This window comes from Siphateles boraxobius, unplaced genomic scaffold, assembly GCF_051911475.1.
Source record: "Siphateles boraxobius isolate OS27281-9 unplaced genomic scaffold, OSU_SipBor_1 13, whole genome shotgun sequence".
NCBI classification, from domain to species: Eukaryota; Metazoa; Chordata; class Actinopteri; order Cypriniformes; family Leuciscidae; genus Siphateles; species Siphateles boraxobius.
In genome coordinates this window covers 1,970,001-1,995,586 of record NW_027508733.1, presented here as the reverse complement: position 1 = coordinate 1,995,586, position 25,586 = coordinate 1,970,001, and the positions used below count along the sequence as shown (strand labels likewise).

General features: G+C 36.8%; 1 protein-coding gene across 5 annotated transcripts in view; it reads left to right on the top strand.

Moving 5' to 3' along the window:
• The window catches only part of ptprsa (protein tyrosine phosphatase receptor type Sa), a 249,630-nt gene that overhangs the window by 21,722 nt on the left and 202,322 nt on the right, over positions 1 to 25,586 (top strand). The window lies entirely within an intron of this gene.

Genomic DNA, 25,586 nt, shown 5'->3' with positions numbered 1-25,586 from the left:
CTGAAAACTACTGAACAACACCTCATTTCCCCCGACTAAATGATCAAAACCACATGTAGACAGTGTTTTCTGGGGTTTTAGATTATTTAATCTCCGAAGTAAGAAATCTGCTTCCTCAAGCGCAAGTGAAGGATTTATGAATATCTTAGTTTAGAGATAAATTGCACGGTGCAAAACTGATGCTCTGCGTGGGGGAAAATAATGTTATAATTAGTGCATTGTGCATATTATATAACGTGCAAATATATGCGTTGATGTTTTATTGCAAAATGTGTCTTGTCACATGTGAAATGTTCAGCATTTTGTGTTTTATTGTGGAGGCTGCGCTAAACTTATCAGTTAATGCCGGGACGCGTCCGATATTCAGAATATGGGTTTTCATTGACTAAACATTTGCATTTAGTCCCTTCAGACTTGAATATATATTTTTATGAATCAGTGATTGAGATCTGTGTGATACACGAGTTGAAGAAAGGGTGTTTTCGTTTCTTGCGCGGGTCATTCTGCTCCGTCTTGACAGATGGATTTGTATTTTTGCACAGTAATGGACATGCCGTCTGGGAGTGGTGTGGTTTACAGTGGATCCGATGGGAAGTGTGTGTGCGTGCGTGTGTGTGTGTGTGTGCTGCATTTGCATAAAACCAGGCTTGGCAGTTGAGTAATTCAAAGCCACACCCCTTTACGGACTTACATTCACATATTAAGTAAAATGCATTGCACTCGATTGCATTAAAATGTTTGTTTAGTATCTCTATTCATAGAAACGTGTATCTAAATGTCTCTCGAGTGAGATTTTGTGTTAATTTCCACAGGTAAAACTCGTTTGTCTTCCCCGCAGGACATTTCAGTCGGTTTATGAGTTTGCGGTCAGTGCCAGCGGCTGAATCAAGTGCACTTGTGTTGCGGTTTCCAGATTTGTCGTTTGATTTGCTCCTTGTTCTCCCGGCAGCAAAGTGGTATAAGTACCTGTCATTGCTTATGTATGAAAATGCGTGTCGTTGCTGCATGAATGGACATTGTGTTATTTACGCAGGGCTCCCAGGGGCCGTCTATCGCTCCAGTGCTCCGCGGATTGATCGAGCGCTCGTATCCACATCAGCCTCTCGTATTACAGGAGGAAGAGCTGGTGACGTAACTAAGCTCGTTAAACCACAAAACTATTGTTTGCTCATGGAGTGTGGTATTATTTATTTCTATATTTATAATTCAATGAAAATGACGTGTCATAACGCCCTAAACCCATATTTCACGCAAAATTTTCCCGGACTGATCGTACGTTTTCTTTGGCGTAGGCAAATGGACTATAAGCAAAATAATTTTTTTACAGAAGCATTTGATAACTCAAAGAGCAACTATTTATTTATTTAATTATTTATGCGTTTCCGTATTTCGCTATGAACAAAAAACCAAGATACATTTTTTAAAAAGCGTATGGATGTTTTTTTCCGATAAGGAAAACGTGCATAAACTAAGATGGAAACACATTTAGTGAATAAATCCCTGACAAACCTCATGTGACTTTGCCTCAGCGGTGGCTGTGATTGGATAACTGGACTATCCAGTGGACCAATAATATTGCAGCATCTCAAATGTTGGTTTGGTGGTTCTGAAACAGTTAATTTATTATGGAGAAAAAAAGAGCAAGTTGTTACAAACCTGTATGAATGTATTTGTTCTGCTGAACACAAAAGAAGAGATTTGGAAGAATGTTTGTAACCAAGCAGATCTCGCCCCTCATTGACTATAGTATTTTCCACCCTTTTTTTCTTCATTTTTGGGTGAACTATTCCTTTAAATTCGCAACTTTGGATGAAACATAGCTAATGTGGTACTACACTCAACCCATATTTCACAATGAAAAATGGACATATTTTCCTAAACGTTCATATATTTTCATTGCCATAAGAATTATTTTACAAAAACATCTGTGAGCTCAATAACTCCATCCATCCATCCACGTTGTATTATATCTGTTCGCTCACGGAGCAACTATTTATACATTTATTTATTTTTAAGTTTGTGTCATGAAAATGAGGCTGTCGATCTTGTATATTGTACTCAAATTTTGCAAAATATTTGGCATATTTGCATAAAACACTCGTACGTTTACTTTGACATAAGAAAACTGGCAGACTGTTAATTTTTTTATTATATTATAAAATTATATTAGTTGATTAATATAATTTTTATGTAATATTAATACTATATATAAAATAAATTTTTGTTTACATATGTATATATATATAAACATACATTTGTAAAAAAAAAAAAAGAAATTGTAAACAAAAATGTATTTATATATATATAATAGATCTAGCTAGACGTTACCTGTAGATGTTTAGTAACGCATAGAGCTTGTATTCCAGTGAGTTTTAAGTGGCTTCAGCCTTGAAGGTCTTTCAGAAAAGCAGTTTTTGTTCTGTGTGTCGGATTGTGTCTCCACACTGAATTCGTTTGCTGTTCTCAGACCTTCCGCGAGCGTCTGAACATGTGAAGGATTTCAGGAATATTTTGATCAGTTGTCGTATCCCAGAAGCCCTTGTTCTGTGAAGACGGATGGTCTGCGCTCGCCTCCGCGAATCCATGACACTAGCTGCTGTAAAACACACACTTAATGAGCAGGAAGAGAGGATTATGGGCCGTGAAACGACACGCGTGTCCTATAGAGTCATGCACATCATTTACTGTTCAGATCTTAATGCTTGCTAAAAGTGCTGGTTTGGAGGATTTCCACGAATATATTTGCTCAGTATGTAGGAGGATCTGGGCATTAGCATTAGCAGTGTGCCAACAGCCGAGCAACTGATTTCAGGACAGTTTTCCCACATTAGTATGGAAGAGTATTCAGTTAGATGTAAAGTTAGCTAGACTTTGGCTATATGCAAACTTGTCAGTTCATGTATTGTTTCTCTGCTAACTGTATTTAACAATCAATTCACAATACATTTCTTTTTATTTTATTTTTTTTCAATTCACAATAAATTATTTTAAAAGCTAAAAGCTTTTATTTATATGCTTTAGAAATGTATCTAATTTTATTTTATTTTATTCTTTAATTATTATTATATTTATATATTTTTAGAAGCAAGAGATCAAAATTGTATTTTCTATATTATGCAATTAGAGGATCTAAATCATTTTATATTAATTTTTTTATTTACATACTTTAAAAACAAAGGACCCAAATATTATTTCATGTATTTTTTTATTTAATCGAAGGATCTCAATTGTCTTATTTATTTTTGTTTTTTTATTTTATGATTATATTTATGCATTTTTGAAAATCTAAATTTTATTTTATATTCAATCAGAAGATCTAAATAATTTTATCTTATTTTTATACTATATTTTTATACTTTAATTTTGTATTTTAATTTTGATTTATGATTATTATATTTATATGTATGTAATTTAAAAATAAGAGATCTGTTGTATTTTATTTTTTATACAATTAGAGGATATAAATATATTTTTTTTACTTTTGTTTTAGTGTTTTATTTCTATTAATATTTATATACTTTAGAAATTAGATATATTTTATTTTAGAGAATTATTTTAATTTTATTTAATTTTGTTGAAAAAAAAAAATATTTCAGTGTTCCAAATCTGCTTAACCTTTGTTTGAAACACACACTTATTGAAAGACGCAGGCAGAAGTTCCCCAGTCTCTCAGTGGCCTGTGTGTGACGAGATCTTCTGCTTGCAGTGAATGTGCAGAATGTGCTTTTACACTAGTGTGAGCTGACAGTAAAGAGTCCGGGCTCTTATACTTGGACCTCCCGCTTGTTCGTAGCAGAATTTATCCTTTGCTGGTGTTTCCAGGAAGGCATCAGCCTTTATGCGCTGGAGCCTGACACTTTAATGGGTTTGATGTGTACCTGCGCTCGCACAGGGGGCCTGCAGGAAGCAACGGGTGCATATAAAAGAATGATGGGCCGCGGCGGCGTCAGACAAGATGGAGAAAGAGTGTTTCGCACCTCTGGGAATATAAACGCTTCAGGCGGATCCAAGTTCATCCGTAGTGTAAGGGTCAACAAGACAAAGAGGGAATAATTCACATTATCAAGGGGGCGGGGTTTGCCATTTGCAATATCTTTGCTGATGAGTGCTTTAAAAGTTCGCTATAAGAAAGTAGTATGCCATACTATTTGACATGTAGTATTTAAACAGTAAATATTAACTTTGCATACTGTAAAGTATGTGAATTCAGATTCCTTAAACGATGTTCGCAACCCATTTTACTTCGTAAAGTGATGTATATCAGTAAAACGGGAGGTTCAATGGAAAAAAAAAACTGACTGTCTTAAGTTGATTGGATGGAGAACGTGTATGTAAAATATATGGCATGTGGTTTGAGGGGCGGGGTTAAAAATGTGAGTACTTGATGATGTCATCATTAAAGGAAATTCATTTTAGAGGCAAAAAAAGCTGTATTTTAATGAAAAGCAAACTTTTTTTTTCTGTAGAATAACATATAGCAATGAATTGTTTTAAACAAGACCAAAACTGGGTTTTTTGGAAGGAAATACACTAAAAAGAAATAATGTGGTGTAGGATTTACTTTGAAAAGATTCAAGAAATTGCTTGTAAATTTCACAAATTCACAACTGCTTTTTACTTCATAAAGTGATATATTTCCGTGAAACCGGATGTTCATTTAATAAAGAAAATGGGGCGGTACTTTATTTTGACTGTCTGCAGTTGATTGGATGAGAAAAACGAGTATGTAAAATATATGGCTGGTGGTTTGAGGGGGCGGAGTTAAAAAAAATTGAGTACTTGATGATGTAATCAGAAAAGGAAATTCGTTTTAGAGGTGGATGTATGCAAGTATATGGCAGGTGGTTTGAGGGGCGGAGTTAAAAAAAAGTGAGTCCTTGATGATGTCATCAGAAAAGGAAATTCGATTTAGAGAAATTAGATTTAAAACAAAACAAAAACAAGGTTAGCCCTCCTCCCAGTCTCGATCCATTTCCGTACAATAAGCACCAGATTTGGAACGGGGCAAGGGTCCAAGCAACGCTATCTCACGACCAATTCGTACGAATTCGTATGAGTGAGTAAAATGTGGCTGGTTCGTACGAATTCGTACAACCTCACTCGTACAACTTCGTACAATTTGTCTAAACCCCAGTGACGGTTAGGTTTAGGGGCGGGGTCAGGGGTAGGTTATTCATACGAATTGGACAACTCCTAAAATATGTACGATTTAGCAAAAATCGTTCAAATTCGTACGAGTGAGATTGTATGAATTCATACGAATTAGCCACCTCTTAAAATTTTTACGAATTTGCCGTGAGATCGGGTTGGTCAACACAGTCGTTGATTAGGTGGTTAAACGGTTCACACACAGCAGGAATCGGCCGCAACGGAATCGGCTTTGGATTTTGATTAGGCTTACCTGACACCTGCTATGTATGTTCGTTCACATTTATTTAGACACGTCGCGTTTTAGGCGAGGCCAAAAGAAATTACGCATAACGCGATTATAAGTCTTCTTTACTCCAAGATGTCCAGATAAGTCATCATGAGCGAGTTCTAATACCATGGAAGGAAACGGCGTTGGAATTACTAGTTGAACAACGGATTCTTTCAGGAAAGCTTTAGAGGTGTCCATTTTCTTATCAGAATTCCCTCGCGAACAAAATACCCCCGTTGTCTGTCATTACCTGTTAAAATATAAAACATTCAGAGTGAAATCTGACTTTAGTTCCTTAATCAACTATTATAGGTTCAATGAGCAAAAAACGTGGGGTGGGACTTTAATTTGACTCTGTTTTTAATAGGATGGTGAAAAGTGTATGTAAAGTCTATGGAGAAAATACAAGGACTTGATGATGTCATCAGAAAAGGACATTCGTTTTAGAGGTGGATGTATGCAAGTATATGGCAGGTGGTTTGAGGGGCGGAGTTAAAAAAAAAGTGAGTACTTGATGTCATCAGAAAAGGAAATTCGTTTTAGTAGCTGATGTATGCAAGTATATGGAAGGTGCTTTGAGGGGCGGAGTTTAAAAAAAGTGAGTTCTTGATGATGTCATCAGTAAAGGAAATTAATTTTAGAGGCCGACGTATGCAAGTAAATGGCAGGTGGTTTGAGGGGCGGAGTTTTAAGAAAAAGTGAGTACTTGATGATGTCATCATTGGAGAAAATTCGTTTTAGAGGCAGAATATCAGAATTCACTCACGAACAAAATACCCCTGTTGTCGGTCATTACCTGTTAAAATATAAAACATTCAGAGTGAAATCTGACTTTTGTTCCTTAATCAACTATTATAGGTTCAATGAGAAAAAAACGTGGGGTGGGACTTTTTAATTTGACTCTCTGAAAGTGTATGTAAAGTGTGTGGAGAACATACGAGGACTTGATGATGTCATCAGAAAGGGAAATTCGTTTTAGAGGCCGATGTATGCAAGTAAATAGCAGGTGGTTTGAGGGGCGGAGTTAAAAAAAAAAGTGAGTACTTGATGATGTCATCATTGAAGAAAATTCGTTTTAGAGGCAGAAAAAGCTGAATTTTAATAAAAAACAAGCATTTTTTTGTCTGTAGAGTAACTGACACGCATTAAGCGTTTGTTTGACAACCTTCAGAGAGCGTATTGTGTTAAAACAGTGCGATGACAGGGCGTTTAATGTGTTTGTGACTCACGGTAAAGGTCAGTTGGAGACGCGGTCAGTGGGAGACGGATGGATGGATGATACGACCCTCGTTCACACTGAGCACTTAGAAGACGGTAAAGCTCGAAGGTCACCTCAACATTTCATCCGTCTCCCCGCCCCGCTGAGATCATTCTCCCCGCAAGGTCTCCTGAGGTTAATGCATCCGGACAAACAGAGGAAGACGACGTTCGTTTGTTCTCTTCCGTCCGCCGCGTGCTTGTCGTCTGCAGTTTTCGTCTGCTGACATAATATCCATGAATGATTCATCTGCACTCATGTATAATTGAATGAAGGCAGGCAGTGGCTCTTCCGCCGGTGTGTGTGTGTAGACTCCAACAGTTTCATACACTCTTTACATCTTTATTGGTCTGTTGTGGGATAATCCGATCAGGATGCATGAGATTGCCATATGGGTGCGTGACTGGGGTTATGTGATGGGAGAATGATGAAGGCTTATAGGCTTCTCGCTCTTTCATGGCATTAGAGGCACAAATCCCAAGGTTTTGTTTGGGAACTATTAGATAAAGTATTATCTGGCATGGAAGTAACTTAGCTAGTTTTAAACACATTGAATGTATGATTCCCCTTTTAAAATGATTCTGTACCGCTGAGCTTTCATTTAATTTTTTTTTTTTTAATAATTATATATATATATAAACACTCATAATACACTCATACACTCATAAATATATGAATATACATTTTTGAAAATGCATATTAATAAATTTTTTACTGATAATATAAAGATAGTAAATATTAATAATTTATTATTAATACAAAGACTAATATACATTTAGATATTTAATTATTCAAACTCTTTATATTTATTAGTAAAAAAACAATATATTTATTTATCAATATATTAAATATTTATATTTTTATATATAATATTTATATAATTTAAAAATATGAAAAAGTTTAGGAATATATACAATTGAATATATTAATACATGGATATATTAAAAAAAAATTAAATACATATTCATTGTAATTTTACTGATTAATATAAAAATAGTTAATATTAACTGTCATATATATATATATATATATATATATGTGTGTGTGTGTATTGCTTTGTATTAATTACATATAAATACATTAATATTAAATTATTAAATACTTTTATGTTTATCAGTAAAATGAAAAATATTTATTACACAATATATATATATATATTTTTTATATTGTTATATTTATGTCATATAAAAACATTGTAATGTGGTAAATTGTAAATTTTAATGTGCTAATTTCCTTTATATATATATATATAGTATTTAAATAATGATTTTCTAAACTAGTTTAGCAATTTCAGTCATTGCATTAATTGCAAACCTCATGTTAAATGAATAAAAAGAAAAATAACTGATAACCTTTCTCCTCATTCCTGTCACTCGACAAGAGAATAAAACCTTTCCTGAGAGTTTGTGTTGTTCTGGTGTTTGTGTCAGGAGTAAATGAAGACGAGTGATGGGATGAAGCCGATATTGATCAGGGAAACTCGCTTCACTGTCATCTTCCCATGATCCCTTTCACCTCATCCGTGTCTCATCCGCACCTCACAATCCCCTGTCTAGTCTTCGGATATATACATATTATCAGCTTAGTCTAAGATCTGGACACATCTGTATTCACAGACACATTTAACCCTTTTATCATGACATATTTAACACACAATGCTCAGCATGAGCTCAGGCTTTCACAATCTTACTGAATTAAAACCTTAAGAGGATGAAAAGCAAAAAACGTGTCCAGATCATATTTCACAAGAAATATATATTTAATATATATATATATATATTTTTTTTTTTAAATTAATTAATTAATTAATAATTATTTTTAATTTATTTGTTACATATATATATATATATATATATTCACAATCTTACTGAATTAAAACCTTAAGAGGATGAAAAGCAAAAAACATGTCCAGATCATATTTCACAAGAAATACATATTTAATATATATATATATATTTTTTTTTTTAAATTAATTAATTAATTAATAATTATTTTTAATTTATTTGTTACATATATATATATATATATATTCACAATCTTACTGAATTAAAACCTTAAGAGGATGAAAAGCAAAAAACATGTCCAGATCATATTTCACAAGAAATACATATTTAATATATAAATATTATATATATATATATTATTTATTAATTTAACGGTAAATAAATAGATAAAATTAATAATAAATAAGCTTTATTTTAATTTGTATTAAGTAGTTTTGTGTCAGTTTGTCTCAATTGTCAATAAAATGCAAAATAATGTTTTATCTTTATATTTTTATTATTATTATTTATTATTATTCTCATTGGTGATGCATAATATGAAAAAAAGTTTAAATGTCTAAATGTTTTTTATATTATTTGTTTAATTTATTTTTATTATTATTTAATAAAAAAATTAAATTGGCTTCATTTTTAATGTGTGTGTGGATGTGGATGTATTCATTTATTTATTTTTTATTTATTTTGGTTTAGTAATTGTTTAATAGTTTTTTTCCAAAGTCATTTTATTATTCTTATTATTTATTATTTTGATTCATAATATGAAATACTAAATGTTTTTTTTATATTATTTGTCAAAATATAATTTCATTGTTCTTGATATTTGATTTTGTGTGTGTGTGTGTTATATTATATTATATTATATTATATTATATTATATTATATTATATTATATTATATTATATTATGGTAAGGAATGTGTGTTTCTGCCATGTTTCTACATTCACCCTTGATATTTGAACATCACCCAAAATATCATTAGCGGTTTCGTTTCTCGTGTCCTAAATGTTTTCTTCAGGTTTCCACACTTTCATCGGCTTTCTGTTTCTGCTAATTCTCCCGTGCGTATCTTTGCTCTGTTAGTTTCCAGCTCTATTAGCGGTAACAGCGTTTTTCCCCCCTGTAGGTCCTAATGGGTTAGCGTTAGCAAGCACACAAGCGTAGCGGTGTCGCTATCAGTCAAAGATAAAGCCCTGTAGAGATGTTTTCTCTCTTTACGCTCTCAGGATTGATCATTCGGCTGCTGGTGTCCTCCAGTTTCCGATACGAAATCAGCATTAGACCTGATTCAACTCAATGAAAGCAAAAACCAACTCAAAACTGAAGAAGAAAAAACAAGTGTTTTTTGTTAAGTGTCAAGGTAAACTGCCAGCTCATTTGCATTTAAAGCAGCCCAGCGTTCTTTAATTGAGTCAGTTTATCAGCACAGTTTAATAGCGCTAATTTTACTTACCCCTGGGAATGCTTAAACAGATACTGTGTGTTTTTCGAGGAGTATTTAGGCAGGAATGTGAGGAATTTGGCCGCTCACCCGGTATCAGGTTGTGTTGTGTTTCCCAGGTGTGCGGCGGACAGAGATTTGGGAGACGGCCAGCGTCAGCGGGTAGAGATGAGGACATGTAATATACAGCTTTATTGTGCTCGTATAGTTAATATTAAATTAAAACTGAATCTATTTGCTTTCCTAAAACACACTTTCTGATGGATGATATCCAGTCCTGCCCTTTTTTCCCAGTTTCACTCGGACATCCGTCATGTGACAGAAGCAATATGCTCTGTGTTAAAAGTAGTTCAGTTGCACACTCTTTTAATACTGCTTTTTATTTCCTACCAAATGTCAACTTATGGTGTTTTTCTAACTTTCTTGCACCAGAATAAGCCATATGTTAGTGTTTCATGAGCATTTTTATCCTCGTTTTGACTTTTGGAAACACGGTACTGTACCTTTAAATGTGACTGGCTAACTTTCAACTTTTAGTTTCTGGAAAGAATAGAGTGCAATATTCTGGTTCTGGAAGTAAAAACTACATTCAGTTTTTCCGTAGGGAAATAGATTTCTAACGATGTTTTGATTTTTAACGATATTTAAAAAATCGTTAAAGACAGCCTTACTGCGAGCGCAGAGGTTGTTAATCGATGGGATTTCAGCTTATTCCTAAAATAACCATTTTAACAGCAGAATTCCTGGTGGAAAAACTACATTACCCAAAATGCTGTGCAAAAAACTCCACCAATCAGAGAGTTGAAAATTGCAACATGCACCAAAATATCTTGTTAGCTCCGCCCACTCCCATGAAGCGCCGCAATTGACGTAATCGAGTTTTAACGCTTTCGAAAATACTTAAATATTTGAATATATATATATATATATATATATATATATATATATATATATATATATATATATATATATTCATATTATGCAATACAAGGGAAGATATTAATGGGAAAAATACTTTTGAAAACAACGCTGCTAAAAAAATGGTTTGATGTGTTAATAATATGTGAATATATGTTAATGAGTTGTGACATCATCGTAATGTATGCATAGACTGCAGAGAAATACAAAATCCGGTTTTCCGTGATATGATCCCATTAATGAATGAGATTTTGTGGATTACAGTGGCCTAGAAAGCCTTTTGCATGAGCAGTGATTAGTTCAGTGGGTCGTTAGCTTGAGTTGTTCTCAGGACTCGGGATGCTCGGATCCGTTTAATGGGAATGAATGTTTTTCGTGGCACTGCTCCGGCCGGCAGAGAAGAAGTGCCGGAGACGGTGGTTTATTACTCGGGAGTAAGAGCATGTGCTTCTCCTGAGGAAAGTGCTGCTGTTTAATTCATGCGCTGATGCGACGTCGTGATTGTGTTAACTACAGGACGTCTGCAGCGTTTCTACAGCTCATCGTCTACCACACATTAGCCTTTAATTAAGAGTTTAACCATGGATTTATTTATTCGTTTTTTATATTTACATATTTATATGTATGTTTTTATTTATAATTATATATTTTTTTAATAATTGTTTGTTTGTTTAATGCACATATATGTTTGTATTAATTTATTAGCTTGTATTTATCTGTTTTATTTACTTATATATTTTTGTTTGCATTTATTTATTATGTATTTGTAATTTTTTAATCATTTAATTTTCATTGGTTTACTTTTCTTTTTTTTTCTTTTTTTTAATTTTAAGCTTGTGTTCTTATAAAATATGCCGTATTTTTTTACATTTTTTACATTTCTGTATTTAAAATCCTTTTTTTTATTGATTACATGTAATATTCTAATTTTCTGAGATTTTGAATTCGGGGTTTTTATAAGTTGTAAGCCATAATCATCAAAATTATAACTTTTGCACGATATTTGTACTGTGTTTAGTTGATGTTCTGATACAGTCTGATATTTTTTTTATGACGTTGGCTTCATTTCTAGGATGATTCTGGTGCTGGTTGAGCAACAGACGTCACGGCTGACTCTGCAGACTTTTAATTACCGCGTGAATCCGCAGCTTTAGAGGGCAGATGTGAAACTTGCTCCTCCAGTTTTCTTTGTCGTATCGTTTCTTCTCATGACTTCCTCTCTTCTTCCCCTTGCATCTATTTGCAGTTCTCTCTGGAGTTTTATTCTCTTTCAGGGCTCACTGGCTTGTCATCTCCCTCGCTGAGGATCTGAAACGTTCTGGAACCCTTCCGTTTTAACGAGTCCCAATCAAAACCCGGGGAAATTGGATGCTGCAGTGAATCGGAAAGAGCTCTAGCAATTCCTCGGCTTCAAAACCCTCGTCGATATACGAAATCTTAATTATACAATAGATAAATGCAGGTGTATAGATGCAGTTATGCAGTAATTTCAGTTTGTTTGACAGTGTGTGATCATGAACCGGCACCAGTGGGTCTCCTGCTGCGTATTCCTCCATAATCCAGATCTCATTCACGATCCCCGCTATCATTGTTTTTATCCCCAGTGCTGGAGAGCAATTACCAGCATCAGAAACCCTGCTGAATATTCACGAGGCCCCACTGTATTATGCAAGTATGCAGTGAAATATGCAAAGCGATTTTGTGGTTACAATGCGGGCATGTTTATGTAACTTACAAGATGCATTTACATAAACCCTAAGTGTACCTTTGGACACCCTACTAACTGCATAGCAACTCTTAGAACACCTTAGTAACACCCTAGCAACACCCTGAGAACACTTAACCAAGCACGTACCGACACTTATAACATCTTAGAAACCACCGATCAACACCTTAGAAACTGCATAGCAAGGCTTAGAACACGTACGCAACCAAATAGCAACTCTAAGAACACCTTAGCAACACCCTAGAAACCTCATAAACAGTCTGAGAACACTTTAGCAAGCACGTAGCGACACTTATAACATCTAAGAAACCACCGATCAACACCTTAGAAACCGCATAGCAACTCTTAGAACACTTACGCAACCACATAGCAACTCTTAGAACACCTTAGCAATACCCTAGAAACCTCATAAACATTCTGAGAACACTTAAGCTAATACGTAGCGACACTTACAACATCTTAGAAACCACCGACCAACATCTTAGAAACTGCATAGCAACTCTTAGAACACTTATGAGACCACATAGCAACTCTTAGAATACCTTAGCAACCTCATATCTACTCTTAGAACCCTTTCGCAAGTGCATGGCAACTCTTAGAACACCTTAGAAACCACCTATAAACACCTTAGCATCCACATAGCAACTCTTAGAACAACTTAGCAACACCCTAGAAACCGCATAGCCAACCTTAGAACACGGTAGTAAATTAATATCAGCTCTTAGAACACAGCAACATCCTTGTCACCACATAGTCACTCTTAGAACACTTACTCTTAGACCACCTTAGCAACACCCTAGCAACCGAATAGCCACTCTTAGAGCACTTATGCAACCACATAACAACTCTCAGAACACCTTACCAAAACCCTAGCAACCGAATAGCCACTCTTAGAACACTTTAGCAAGCGCATAGCGATTCTTAGATTACTTTAGAAACCACCTAGCAACACCCTAGTAACCGCATAGCAACTCTTACAACACTTAAGCAGCCACACAGCAACTCCTAGAACACATTAGCAACATCCCAGCAACCGCACAGTCGCTCTTAAAACACTTATACAGGTGCATAGCAACACCTAGAACACCTTAGAAAACGCATCGCAACTCTAAGAACACTTATGCAAACACATAACATTTCATCATTATTATAATGAGCTACTAAACAGCTCAACGCCGTGTCACCAATCATGACGTATTTTGCGTTACTGTCAATTCATACAGATTTCTCAAATGTGCCATGATGGATATGTTGTCTTATGCAAAAGTTTGCATTGTTCCCCTCTGGTTTGTTTGTGTAAAGCAGGTGGTCGTAAACATCTCTGTGGTCACAGTAAATCAGCAGGCCTGTTATCATGAGCTATATATCTGCATATTGTCATGAGACGATGCCCGCAGCGCTCGTCTGACAGCGTAATGGATGAGATGTTGTGATACGCTTTTATTTGTGCTGCTCCAAGCCTTGACTCCATACTCACTGTGTCTCTTCTCGTTTGACAAATTTGTCCTAATTTATGGTTGTTTATAAAAGCCAGGAGGCAATCCATTCTGAGCTCTCACGCTTGGAAGTGCCTCTCCCCGATCAAACGGCCGGCTGTAGATCAAACCCACTCCAGCGGGCTTTAGCTGCTTTTAACTTTTCAACCTGATCCTGTCTCTCACAGCAGTGACGGCTTCTAGGAGATTTCCTCAAGGTCACTCCGACCTTCTGGAGGAACATTATATTGCTCTTTCACAGCTCAGGATTACTTTCGTCAATGAAAATTATGACTAAATATCATCGTCAACCACTGTTGCCAACTAATTGTCAGGGGGAAGTTGCTAAAGGCAGATCGATTTGTTGCTAAATGTTGCTAAATGACGTTGTGACGTCATTGCGCTATGACGTCATTTCGTAATTGTAAAATGACGTGAAACTACGCCATTATGTATTGCGTAAATATTATTTGAAATGAAAATTTAGATTTGTTTGTAAAATATTTTTTTTACAGAGATTTCCACAGTGATCCTTAGGAATTATGAACCACTCAGTCTATTTCGCTAGCTTGTACGCGTGTTGTTTGGATTTCCAAAAGTTGCTAAAAGTCGCCAAATAAAGGGTAGTCTATGTAGTCTAGTCATGCTAGGGTAGTCTAAAAAGTTGCTAAATCTAGCTACAAATTTGCTAAGTTGGCAACACTGTCGTCAACGAACCTTCATCACGTGAGTAAAACAAGACGCAACAAAAATGCTGGTCATGTGACTATGACTATAATTAAATGTATAATGCAATATTGTTGACGAATAAAAACGAGACTGTGTTTTAAAAAAATAAAAACTATGCTGAAATGTCTCTTCATTTTCGTTGACCAAAATGTGACGAAATGTTATAACGTTATTTCGTCTCGTTTAGTCGCGTTATTTAGAAGATGCAGCTGCGGTGAGTTAGCGTAAAACAACAACAAATAAAGTTAAGTCTGACACAGAGAAAGGGATCGATGGGTTCGTCTTTGGTAGGGAAAAGAAGAAACGACATTTGGAAAAACTTTCATTTAATCATGTGTGTTCTTCTAACATGTTTGGTTGGTAAAATAAATATGTTGTAAATTCAAATCAGAGCGTCTTCCGTATCTGGAATGGATGTATTGTTGAGTCTATAAGGTAACAATAATATAATAAGATAACCTTGTTTGAAATGGGTTTGGCTAAAAGAAAAATTTGGTTTCGTCTATACTACTAGGTACTTATACTATATTGACTGGATTAAAATGAATTGCATTACTAAAAAGAGACTAAAATACAATTTTCATTGACTAAAACTAGACTAAATGTCATCAGTTTTCATAGTCTAAAACTAGACGATATGGATATTCCTGACTAAAAGAAGACTAAAATGCTCAGACTTTTAGTCGACTGTACCTTGACTAGACTAAAAAGAGTATGAACATGACTAAAACTAATAACACAACTCAGGATACTATAGTCTAACCAGCTTGGAAGCAACAAGTAATTCGTCTGTCATCCTGAAAGCGAAAATGTTGAATGATGTTACAGTCAATCAAGGTATCATAGTGTTTGAGATCATGGTTATGTCTTTTGATTTCAGACATTTGTATTGTGGTATAGCTTAGATCTCTCATAAAGCTCTAGACGAGACACAGATGGTCTTATATAAGTTTTAATTTGCTGTCCTTTTCTTTTCTTTGCTGTATTGTAAAAACAATCTGGCTTGTTACTGTCCTTCAGTTGACCGTTCGTGTATTGTATGCATATGCTGCAGTTAGTAGAGGGTTCGGTTGGTCACTGTGTCGATGCACTTTGGTGTAGATCAATAATCCCATTCATGGGGCACAAGTACAGGACAAAGTGCTTTTCTGATTGCTGCTGTATGACGCCCATATCGATTCTGGGCCGGGATGTTTTAGCTGCACTGATCAGAAAGAATGGAGGATTGCTCCATTTGCTGAATATATTCAATTATAGCATTGCATAATCATATTCTACATATATTGTTAAATGGATTGAAATAAGATAGAAGACAAACGTTTTCCCCTGCTGTCAAAGCTTGTTTTTGTACATCTCTAATGCATGTCAAGGTGGATTGATACTATTGACTATAGAAAAAGAGATTTGGCAAAGGATTTGGTAGAGGCAGATTTGATTTTACTATAGTAGCTTTATATGTGGCTGTTTAAGCTGTTTGATTGTATAAGTGGCAAAAACAATATAAGAATGTGAGAATAAAAATAAAATCTCATGATTATTTAATGTTTGCTGGTCTTTCAGCTTGGTCGGATTTACTAGTTTTAGAAGGGTTTTGGGGCGATCTGGTTGGACCAGCTGTCAAACAAGACTGGGAGACCATAATAGACCAGCTTAAACTGGGCCGTGTGTCCACCAAAGCGTTTTTTCACGCAGCTGGCGTATATTTCCAATTGTTTTCAATGGGAGCGCCGCTTTTTTTAAACGCCATGAGCGTAACGAGGCACTGGGCGTTTTTTACTGGTTGCCAAGAGTTGAGGAATGTTCAACTTTGGGGTAAAACGCAGCGCTCATCACTGTCACTTTTTACCCAACCGCCCAATCACAGTGGAGGAGGGGCGGGACTAATATCACACCGACCAACTGCCACATTCTGCTTGTACAACGTCAACAGAAGACAACAACAAGCATAATAACGGTACAAAATAATTTAAAACAAGAGCCAGAGACAATACGTTACATTGTATCTACATTTTTATATAGAATCAACACAGAAACAAAATATGTGTGAAATGAGATACTAGTAACACTTTTGCGGATATTCCGTATCATAACAAGCAAAACGCTTTCAAGCGCCCCTAGCTAGGTGTTTTCAGCAGAGCGTCTAGTGTTTTCAGCTGACTTAAAACGTGGGCGCTTGAGAGTGTTTTGGCAGCGCTGCGTTTTTCAGTTGAGACGATTCGTTGCTATGATACAGAATATCCGCAGCACAGTTTACTTGTAACTGATTTCGCAGACAATTTTTTTCATACTAAAAATTTATTTTTCATCCATTTTGTTTGGTTAGCTCTGCTGATTGACGTCGTTGTACAGAAAGAATGTTGTGACATTTGGTCGGTGTGGTATTAGCCCCGCCCCTCCTCCACTCTGATTGGACGGCTGGGTAAAAAGTGACAGTGAAGAGCGCTGCATTTTACCCAAAGTTGAACATTCTTCAACTCTTCAGTGTGAAAGAAAACACTCAGCGCCTCGTTACGCTCATGGCGTTTAAAAAACGTGCCGCTCCCATTGAAAACAATTGGAAAAATAAACCAGCTGGGTGAAAAAACTCTTTGGTGGACACACGGCCTAAGACTAGCAAACCAGCTTAGGCTGGCTGAAGACATGTTCTTTTAACAGGGATACAAACCACTTTTTTTTGTAAAAGACAAAGGATTGCAGAAAATAGTTAACATAGATGTCCCAACATTATGGTATCAGTAGGGCACATTTTAAAAGTCACACGACTGGCCCCAGAGTGCACACACATGCTTCAGGTTACAACCCCCTCCCATCATTTTTAGTCCAAGGTCACTGGTGTTTTAATACTGCTGTGAAATATGCAGGCAGTGACATTGTTACCCTTGTTGTGACAGGTTTCAGGTGCACACAATGGCGCCATCATTCAGAGCGATGGATTGAACTCAACAGTCTCTAGACACCTATGGAATTATATTTGTAAAAAAAAAAAATGAATGTAACTTTATAAAACTGAACGTAACTTTTTCAGAAACTATCAAAAATATGCCATTCCAAAAGAAGAAAAACGCAATGAAAATAAAGAAAAAATGAACTCAGTCGCACAAATTTAACAGGATCTTCAAATATGCTTCGTTCTTTGTTAATGTTTTTCAAAGATTCGTTTTCGCAAATCGTTGATTCTGAATGCATTGCCACAGATTTCGCTTGCGCTTCGCAGTTTTTCGTTTGCTGTATTCCGACAAGCCTCTCGTGGGGGTGGGGCTTAACAGTGATCTACTCTGATTGGATAGTGAGCTTTTGTTTTTGATGGACAGGTGCTCTCTAACCTGGAAGCACTCAGTGGCTTCAAAAAAACTCTTTTTTTTTTTTAAACAAATATAATCCCATAGACACCCACCAAACCCCTATAAGTCCTCAGAGACACGCACAAAGCTTCTCCAAGAGATGCATGCAATAGTACGGCACATTAAATCTTCCTCGTCTTCCTCTTATCAGACCACGCTGTGGTCAGTGTGCTACCTGCGGTCTTAAAGCCCGATTGCACTTTCCTCGCTGTGTCCGTGTGCAATAACCCCTCCAGGGGATTCATAATTCAAGCCCCATTGATTTGTGGCCGTAGATGTGCATTAGTGTGAAGGTGGAAGAAAATGGTTCCTGTGGAAAACAGCCTCTCGCTTTGATCTGAACAGGGATAGCACTTGTTTATTTGCAACAACTCAATGAATTAAGCACCGGTGTTCTGAAAAGCATCAAATTGCCCTGATTGTGACTACAAACAAGTTTGGGCGTTAATGAAAGATCACACAGTACACTTTGGGACGCGTCCATATGTTGCAGTTCCTCATCAGCGGATTTCACAGCAACACAGCTGGAGCACAAGCTCAGGGATAGTTCAGTCGCATCTATTCCACAAGTAAAAACGGCGTGAAGTAATTACACCGTGGGTCATCGTCTAATTAACGAGCTCAAACAACACAATCAGTCATCGTGAAAAAATAACAAGCCTCTTGAAATGTACAGGGAGTCGGAAGTGTCAACTTGATGCATTGTGTTTGAAATAAGAGCTATTGGTAACTCCGTCTAGGTCTGTTAGCTCTGCCAATTGACGTTGCGTTTTCTGTTGTTGACCTCCAGTTGTGAACTGTATGGATTTGACTGACAAAACTACTGAGGCGTTTGAGTCTATTGGAGTCTTGATCCAGATTTTTTGGCGTACAACGCGGGCACATTTGCTGCACTGATAAACTACAAAACAAAACTGCTTCGGCTGGGTGAGGTTTGGTCTTTAAGGAGTGATCAGAGAGAGGGTCATACATCACGTTGCATTTTCTATCTTTCGCTGTGTTGTAGGAATTGAGGGTTTGATGGATAGCAGCCCTACTGGCGCTCTAGAGAGAGAGAGAGAGAGAGAGAGAGAGAGAGAGACTATGCTATTGACAGTCTGTGCCCATGAGAAAAAGCTCATTCTTCTCTTTCTGTGTAGTGTGTAGCAGTACATCTTCTGGACGTCTTCAGGGTATATATGAGTGTGCGCTTCACAGGGAAGTCTATAATACCTGGGGAAAGCTGTCTGTTTGCGTTCCTATTCACTCAATGTTTGCTCGACTGATGCAAAAGTACACAATTTGACTATTCAAAAGGCAGCAGACAGGGAACAATGTAAGTTCACTTTTAAGGTCTGTCACTGGTAATACATCTACCATAGCATGTGATCGTGCTGGCAGAAGGAGTCAGAATTTGCACGGGGATAATTATGAGCTACAGGCAAAACAACTGGAAAATGTCGATTTTGAGGTTTTCACAAAAATTATCTCATTAAGCCCTCGTTTAGCGATCCCAATGCTCTAAATAGCAATTAAACATCCAAAAGTTACTTTACCTGTGCGTTTTCTGAGAGGAGTACCTTTCCTTTATCCATGAAAAATGATCTTACTCGCGCTGACTGACAGATGCGAACGCACAAAGACTCTCGGCGATCCCGATATACACACATACACAGAATTACAGCATTTCAAAATATCTGTCTTGGCGAGTATTCACGCAAACATTAGTCTGTTATGTCTTAAGCAGTGTTGGGAGTAAGTAGTGCATTACAGTAACATATTACTTTTTGCTGTAACACAGTAGTGTAAGGCATTACTAATCAATTTTCAGTAATATTTTACTCGGTACATGTTCAGTAACGCTTGCGTTACAACACACTTTAAAGCCCAAAATTTTAAGTTTGGAAGAAACTTGCACAACACTGATCTTCAGTGAACATTTGGGTTACTGTTGGGGAAAATCATCTGACGTGTAACATTATATTAGATCCGTGCGGTACAGTAAGTCTTAATATATATGGGCTGTCTGTTTCATTAATGTTAATCACGCGACACTTCCTGACGCGAGACGACCACCATTCAACACGAAAAATGTCCTATAACCCTTCCAATAACTCCGAAGCTGTTGAGTTAAGCTAATAAAAACTGCATAGTTACCCTTTAAGTATTATTTATATGTTGCTTGCAGGGGATGGAACCAGATGAAATAGTTGCAGTGAGGGTTAGGGTTAACTAGACCATGCTAACCAACCCAACCTTCACCCTTGGAACTTCATATAGATTTGTGTATCTAAACCCCCTTTACTGGCATTATATAGGACTGGCTAACTAAAATTAGCAAAATTACTATTTTCAGTAGCATCAGTAGCTCAATGGTTTTGCCACTAACATGCAATGTTTTTCATAAAATGGCCAAATTATTTGAAAATTATCTTAAAGGGATAGTTCACCCAAAAATGTAAATTCTGTCAGAAATTACTCTCTCTCTCATGTTGTTCAACCCCGTAAGAACTTCGTTCATCTTCGAAACACAAATAAAGATATTTTGGATGAAATCTGAGAGCTGGATCACTCCTCCATAGGCTTCTAAGGGATTGAACTTGCCGGCCCAGAAAAGTTATTAAAGACATTGTTAAAATAGTCCAAGTGACTACAGTGGCTCAATCGTAAGTTTATCAAGCGACGAGAATACTTTTTGTGCGAAGAAAAAAAAAAAATAACGACTTTATTTCAACTATTCATGTCCTTCTCTGTGGGCCTCCAGTGAGTTCACTAGTGTAACAGCGCAGCGCTTCTGTGTTGTACGTCACACGCATCAAACACATGACCAGCGTCGGCCAATAGTGAGCCTACGTGTGACGTAGCTCTACGCTATTACACTACGCTAACTGACTCGAGGCCCACTGAGAAGGAAATGAATAGTTGAAATAAAGTCGTTATTTTTGTTTGTTTTTGCGCACAAAAAGTATTCTCGTCGCTTGATAAACTTAAGATTGAGCCACTGTAGTCACTTGGACTATTTTAACGATGTCTTTAATAACTTTTCGGGGAACAAGTTTCAATCCCTTAGAAGCCTATGGAGGAGTGATCCAGCTCTCAGATTTCATCAAAAATATCTTAATTCGTGTTCAGAAGATGAACGAAGGTCTTACGGGGTTGAACAACATGAGGGAGAGTAAATACTGACAGAATTTTCATTTTTGGGTGAACTATACCTTTAAAGACATTTGTGTTTTAAATAACTTTCATGTAGCTTGTAGTTGACAAATTTTGGCTAGCTTGATGATGAGTAGCTTGACAGGCTACAGCCTCAGCTAATGGAAAGGGGTTGAGGCATTATTTTCCCCTTTTCTGCTGCGTTTTTGATGGATGTGAGGTGTCATGTTGGATGTGAGGGGCCGAAACATTCTGTCCAGCCTCACCTGATCTGAGCACTTCATCATGAGAGCGAGAAAGATGATTTGATAAAGATAAAGTAGTTGCTATGACAAGGTGCTTAGCACTTAGCCTGTGGGATATGGTTGCTCCCTTCATGTTAAAATCCCATAGATAGGTTTTCAGTCTTTGCTTACAGTGTTGGCGAACAGGACTAGCTAAATCAAAACAATGCTGCAGTTAAGCGCTAAACAGTCTTTGCTACTTGGATCGTGTTGCAGACTAGCAAAAGTATTTATTTTAATACTGCTTTTTATGTATTTGTGAATTGTGGTTTTTGTAACATAAATATTTTGTAAAAATGTTAGATATGATTCTTTTTAGAAACATATAATTAGCCCACTCTTTGTTAGCTTGTATTCTAGTTATTTTCCTCAACACAATTCATTAGCCTTCCTCGTGTTATCAAACAATAGCGGTTGGGAGCGTTATTTTCCCCCTTTTCTCAAGTTTCCCTCTTAATTAGTATTCTTTATAGTTAGCTGTTTTTTGTTAGCTTGTGGTTTAGCCAACTATACCACTTTTTCCAGGTTGTTTTCCCCCTTGATTAGCATTCTTTCTTTTAGCATATAGTTAACTGCTTAATGTTAGCTCATAGTTTAGCAAACTACCTCCCTTTTCATATTGTTTCTCTCATAAATAGCTTTCTTTCTAATAACATATAGTTAGCTGTTTGATGTTTAATTCCTATTTAGCTGGTTTCACTCTTAAATAGCTTTCTTTTTCATAGTAAATAGTTAGCTATGTTTTTGTTTGTAACAAAGTGTAGCTTAGCTGCACTCTATATTGAGTCGCTCCAACATTGCAAGCTAGTTTCACTTCCCCAACACTGCATTAGTTACACGTCTTTGTAATCCACCGAATTCAGCCGTTCCAAGAAAAGGTTGACTTGTTTGAATGGTTGCGGTTTGCTCTGCAAGAGAGGTGATTACGTATTGCACTGCAAATCCAGTCTGTCTCTGAACATTTAAGATGTGCTATTCATGAAGGAGAGGGATATTCTTCACCCTGGTGACCAGCATCCCAACGGCTGTAGTTTGTTCTGGCAGCGAGAAAGAGAAAGAGAGAGAACGGGTGTCTTGCTTCTGGTGAGTGGAGACCCTGAATTGACCTTTTTTCAGACAATTCCCAGGGACTCTGACTCCTTGTTGTCTGCTAATTAATAATTCAGAGACAGCATTATCTGCACTGTTCATAGATGAGAACATTTCTTAAGATGAGCTTTTGGGCATCTTGGCCTCTACTTTCCTTTCTGCGCCCATTTTATTTTTAAAGAACTATTGTTCCAAAACCCAGTGGGCTGAACTGAAGTTCTACATAGGCAGAACCCTTCTAAGGCCCCATCCACATTATTGAGTTTTAGTTTATAAACGGAAAATTGAAACGAATACGATCTCCGTCCACACCAGCGTTTTAGCTGCGTATTAGAATTGATCTCCGTCCACATTAAAACGACTGAAAACACGGATCACGTGACCATCCACCGACACTGGGCGTGCGCATGCCGCTGTAAACAGGAATCAGATTGACTATTCCTCAGATATGCTGAGGTTGATAAGTGCCGATCTGGACGCTCGAAAGTTTTGACACCGTTTCTCAGGAACCTTCTCAGTCGTAACTGAGTTAGGATCTGGGGAAGGTTCATTCACAGCTCATTTCCAACGGATGTCGCTCAAATGCCTCTGGGCACAATTGGATAGACCTAAAACCTATCAGATCGATCGTCATCTTGTAATGCCCGCCTCAACGTTTGTGATTGGTGCCTCGATTTGGAAAGATTGTAAATGAGCTTGAATGGGCTCTTCGCCAGAATAACATGCAGAGCAAATCTAAATTTGCCGGAAGTTCGTCTGGGTTTTCCCAGGCTATCAGGAACCACAACTTCATTGATAAAATTATCCCACCATGCGCTGGTTCTTTCCCGGCTTAACCCAAAACCGCGCTCCATGTACGGTCGATACCGCCGCTGCACATGGGATCTGTCACAGATAGCTGGAATAATAGCTTGCCTCCGGCGCATGTAGGCAGCAATAGCATTGTAAAATGCAGAATTTACTTGCACTAACGTAACTGGTAGTCCAGGCTGTTGTTGTATGTTTTCTTCCGTTGTATGACACCCAATCAGAGAACTGAGCGTGAGCCTCTGCGTCATCGTTCGTTTCTAAAGTCCTCCGTTTTGACCCGTCTTCACTAAAACGCCCTCCGGAGATTCAAAACGCAAAACGAGGTCGGCAGCGTTTCTAAACTTCTCCGTTTTAGGTCTTCATTTTCGCCGTTTTAGTCTGGACGGGAGGTGCAAACGTAGCAAAAGGTCTCCGTTTCTAAACTAAAACGTAGTAGTGTGGATGGGGCCTAAGTAGGGGTGTGGCGGTGCGTGTTTTCGTCCTGAACCGCACCATATGGACGTCACGGTTCGGTGCATGGAGAACTTTAAAATTTAAAACCCAGAGAAAAATATTAAAATCAACCCTCTCTCTCTTTATTTATAACTCTCTCTAATTTAAATTGTTAATGCCTAACGTGCATGTTATTTCTGCTAATTTTGCGATCTTAAAATCGCTCTGAACTTCTGTTTCGGGAGATCCTGTCCTTTAAACACAATGGATCCCGTGGCCACGTCACAATAAACAACGTCTCATAAACAAAAGTCAATATTCGTACGTAATTGAATAGAATCAGTCAATAAAACCCATAAGTGAGTTCGCGGGAAATTCACATACGTGAGCGATACGTTCGTTCATTGTTTATAGCACTCTCAGAGTGGCTGTAATAATGAAGAAAAGGTCATTTAATTAATTCACTGGACTGTGTAAAGTTTGGAGAGTAAAACACCTTCAGATTCTTTTAATCCAGAAGGGGGGCATTCGGCAATGCAATGCTGTTTGCTAACAGTTAAAAGCACAGAAGAAGAGACAATCGGTTGATATGTTTACATCTCTCAACCAGTGTTTCAACTGCGGAAAGATATCAGTAAAACAGATTGAGAATCATTTTTACATTTACCTCAGGCATTTTATGTTGACAGCACGTTAGTTCACTAGAGGAATGAACTCTAGAGAGAAGCATTTCGTATATGAACTATATTAGCCTAATCATTGTATTTAATTAAAGTGTTAGTAATGTCTTGATTATTTCAAGTATGTTTAAAATCCCCCTGAGGTGAAAATCCAGCTTTTAGTGTTGTTTTTATGTCTATGTGGTGTTTTTCAAATACTTTAAGACAAACCATGTGTAAATTCATAAATCATAAAGTATTTCTGCTTAAAACTGCAGTGAACCAAAGACAGTCTCAAAAACACGCTTTGAAATCGCTGGTGTTTCTGACGTCACAAACGACCTTGTAACCAATCAGATCAACGTGTGATCGTCAACGAGTGGATCTCTGAGCTGAGTGAGTGAGTGGAGGCGGGGTTCATTTGCATATTCATAGAACCGCGCATACTAAATGAGGTAAGGGTGTCGAGTTACATTCAAGAAATGTTAAGGTATTTTTTTACAGGAAAAAACGTTTAAACGTCATTTTGGTGACCAAAGATGAGTTTTAAGGGATACAATTATTGACTACAGCGGGACTTTAAATAAATTTGTCATGAAAACAAGTTTTGTCAGCCACTGTGTAAATGATTATATTTAAGTAATGAATTGGAGTAGAAAATTAACTTTATAATTCGATTTAGAAGTTAACTTATTTGCAATTTACAGTAAATTATTTATTTCTTTGAGTGTTGATTATTATATCTAAAAATAAATGGCAATTGAATAATTTGGGCACTTTTGTTAATTGTAACCTTTAATATTATAGTAATGTGTAATAAAGGGGGGAGCCCTTTATTACATATAGTTAACAGCAATAGCTAAGATAGTTTTTTTTAAAGAAAATTGTAATTATAAAACACATATACATTTGTTAAAAAAACAGCATCGTCATGTTTGTGCACCATTACACCCCTACTTCCTAGTGATAATACGCTTAGAAGTGCTGATAAAAAAAAGGACAAATAAAGAGGGATTGTGTATTTCGACACACACAAAAGGCCACGGTCTCATTAACCGAGCGAGGGGCGGATGCGAGGTCATGAGCCTC